Source organism: Leopardus geoffroyi, chromosome A3, assembly GCF_018350155.1.
Source record: "Leopardus geoffroyi isolate Oge1 chromosome A3, O.geoffroyi_Oge1_pat1.0, whole genome shotgun sequence".
In the NCBI taxonomy this organism is placed as follows: Eukaryota; Metazoa; Chordata; class Mammalia; order Carnivora; family Felidae; genus Leopardus; species Leopardus geoffroyi.
The window spans coordinates 79,836,824-79,840,838 of NC_059336.1; positions in this window are offsets into that span (position 1 = coordinate 79,836,824).

Genomic DNA, 4,015 nt, shown 5'->3' on the forward strand with positions numbered 1-4,015 from the left:
GAGAGAGAGGGAGACACAGAATCGGAAACAGGCTCCAGGCTCTGAGCCATCAGCCCAGAGCCCGACGCGGGGCACGAACCCACAGACCGCGAGATAGTGACCTGGCTGAAGTCGGACGCTTAACCGACTGCGCCACCCAGGCGCCCCTGGGATTTATTTTTAAAGTAGAATTAAAAGAACATACTGTATACTGGGACCCTGGATTATTTTCTTCTGTAGAAACAAACAAAAAAATGTCTATGAAAGTTACCCTTTTAACTTTTCTAAAAGATGATACAGGTAGATTGGCCAACCACAGACCACATCAGGACAACTCATAAGCTGTAAAAATTGAGAATACCTAGAGCATTTAGGACAAGGTAATCACTTTCTTTAGACCTTAATATACTGATAAAATTTTACTAAAAGTTCATTTCATAAGATGTTGTTTCCTTCTGAAAAACCACTGAGAACACACTGAGAAGGGTAAAAAAAAAAAAAAATTTTTTTCTTAAGCAGTAAGGCAATATTTTAACACATGATTATTAAAAAAATTTTTTTGTAATGTTGATTTATTTTTGAGACAGAAAGAGAGCATGAGCAGGGGAGGGGCAGAGAGAGAGGGAAACACAGAATCTGAAGCAGGCTCCAGACTCCGAGCTGTCAGCACAGAGCCCGACACGGGGCTCGAACTCACAAGCCATGAGATCATGATCTGAGCTGAAGTTGGATGCTCAACCGATTGAGCCACCCAGGTGCCCCAACACTTACGATTTTTATTGCCTAGGTCTAAATATTGAAATCTTTGCTACTCTCAAATTATTAGAGATAACTTTAAAAATATTGTCCATGGATAGAATGCCTGGTATCCTTAAAGGTATGTGAATTTGTTTTATTGTATAGTCTAATAAAGGGAGTAAAAGTAACTTAAAAAAATATATTTTTGAGAGAGGAGAGCAAGCGCAAGTGGGAGAGGGGCAGAGAGAGAGGAGGACGGAGGATCCAAAGCAGGCTCCACACTGACAGCAGCCAGCCTGATGCAGGCCTTGAACTCACGAACTATGAGGTCAGGACTTGAGCTGAAGTGTGACATTCAACTGACTGAGCCACGAGGGGTGGCTAAAATTTCTCAATTTTTCTACGTACATATACATCTATATATGTGTGTGCCATGCAGTATACACAGTATAAATTCAAATATACTATATATTATATGAATATAAAAATTTAGTATGCATATTTAAGTATATTAATTATATTAAGTGTATGTATATATATACAGAGAGAGAGAATCACTTAATCCTCCATTACCCAGATGATTTCTTCTGAAGAAATATGTGTTTGAGGTCAGTAGGTAACCCAGTAATATTCTTCTTATTTAAGGGGAAAAGATCACCTTCTTGATGCTAGGCTAATCATGAATAACAGACAATCCTATAAGTGAACAGAACTGTGGAGCAAATTCTGATGATCCAAATGCACAACATTTCCAGTTACCTACCACGTGAAAACCATATTTGACTTAATCATTAAGACTGACTCGTGGGGCACCTGGGTGGCTCAGTTGGTTAAGCGTCTGACTCTTGTTTTCAGCTCAGGTCATGATCTCACAGTTTCTGAGTTCAAGTCTCGCGTCAGACTCTGTGTTGGCAGCACAGAGTCTGCCAGAGATTGATTCTGTCTCTCTCTCTCTGCCCCTCCCCTGCTCTCTCTCAAAAATAAACAAAATTTATATATATATATTTTTAAAGACTGATTTGTGCCCATCACTGTGTAATGCCACACACTAAAGAAATCTTCCAGCAGCTATCAATTTGATGTCTTCTAAAAGAAAAATTGTGATTTTACATACAGGTTTGAAACTGCCAGTGTCTTTTAAGTTTGGCTCCATGTTTACCAGACTACTGTCTTTAAAAAAATGGCTCAAACATTTTTTTTTCAAGTTTATTTGTTTTTAGTCATCTCCACACCCAACATGGGACTCAAACTCGTACCCTGAGATCAACAGTTGCACATTCCACCGACTGAGCCAGACAGGCACTCCCAAACATCATTTCTAATACAATACTTAAATCATTTTGTAGCTAGTTGAAATAAAAGTATGGTTAGTTAAAGTTAAAAGTTTATTCAGGAATATTCTGTCTTCTGACATTATCATTTGAGTAGCCTGGTTTCCAAACAGCTTTTTCCATACATGATTTCATCCAATCCCTCCTACAGCTACCCAAATAGACATTATTCCCATTTTTAAAGAAAAGAAAGCTGAACATTGGTACTAAAACCAAGTCCCACAGTGTCCCCATGAAACTGAGAAGGGACAGAATGAGGAGAAAATCCTTGGAAGCAAGTCATGTTTTAAATATTGCAACATGTGGATTGTGTTTCACAGGCTTTCAATAAATTAGAAGGGAGATGCTTTAAATCCCTGGTGTACTCATGCCAAAATAATTATAATTAAAAACCATATTCATCTACTTATTCAAGCCTTTATTAAGTGCTTACCATATGCACAATCCTGTACAAAATATTAAAGGAATACAAAATGAATTTTAAAATGGTGCCAACTCTCAAAGAGTTTACAATCTAATTATAGTGACAAATAGTTTTGGAACAAATGATAGGAAAGGGATTATAAGTAAACATGTGCCCTTGAGAAAAATCACCTTATTTCTTTTTTTTTTTTTTTTTTCAACGTTTATTTATTTTTGGGACAGAGAGAGACAGAGCATGAATGGGGGAGGGGCAGAGAGAGAGGGAGACACAGAATCGGAAACAGGCTCCAGGCTCTGAGCCATCAGCCCAGAGCCTGACGCGGGGCTCGAACTCACGGACCACGAGATCGTGACCTGGCTGAAGTCAGACGCTTAACCGACTGCGCCACCCAGGCGCCCCAATTTCTTAATTAAAAGCATAAATTTCCAGTTGGGAATCACTGCTATTCTATACACCTTAATTAGTTCATCTTTAAAAAAAAATTTTTTTTAATGTTTAATTTTGAAAGAGAGAGAGACAGAGAGAAAGAGAGAGAGACAGAGAGACAGAGCATGAGTCGGGGAGGGGCAGAGAGAGAAGGAGACAGAATTTGAAGCAGGCTCCAGGCTCTGAGCTGTCAGCGCAAAGCCTGACACAGGGCTTGAACTCACAGAGTGCAAGATCATGACCTGAGCCAAAGTCGGAAGCTTTACTCACTGAGCCATGCAGGTGCCCCTAGTTCATCCTCTTTAAAGGAGGTTGTTTTTAGAAAAGAAAATGTCTTATCCTATTACATCTTTATGTCTGGTTTGAAGTTTTAAAACAAAAATTTGCTTAGAGAGGAAAAATGATAGATTCATAAACTCAAATTACCATAATTACAGAAAGACAAAATATGTCTGCAATTGTGTATATAAATTTGAGAATAACTGGGGGCGCCTGGGTGGCGCAGTCGGTTAAGCGTCCGACTTCAGCCAGGTCACGATCTCGCCGTCCGTGAGTTTGAGCCCCGCGTTGGGCTCTGGGCTGATGGCTCAGAGCCTGGAGCCTGTTTCCGATTCTGTGTCTCCCTCTCTCTCTGCCCCTCCCCCGTTCATGCTCTGTCTCTCTCTGTTCCAAAAATAAATAAACGTTGAAAAAAAAAATTTTTTTTTTAAAATAAATAAAAAAAAAATAAATTTGAGAATAAGTGGGTCAAGTATTAGAGTTAAATCTGGGGGTACCTTGGGGCGCCTGGATGGCTCAGTTGGTTGAGCGTCCGGCTTCGGCTCAGATCGTGATCTTGCGATCTGTGAGTTCAAGCCCCACGTTGGGCTCTGTGCTGACAGCTCAGAGCCTGGAGCCTGTTTCGGATTCTGTGTCTCCCTCTCTCTCTCTGTCCCTCCCCCACTCATGCTCTGTCTCTCTCTCAGAAATAAATAAACATTAAAAAAAATATTTTAAAAAAAATCTGGGGGTACCTGGGTGGCTTAGTCAGTTGGGCGTCCGACTTCGGCTCAGGTCATGATCTCAAGGTTCGTGAGTTCAAGCCCCACATCTGGTTCGCTGCTGTCAGCACAGAGCC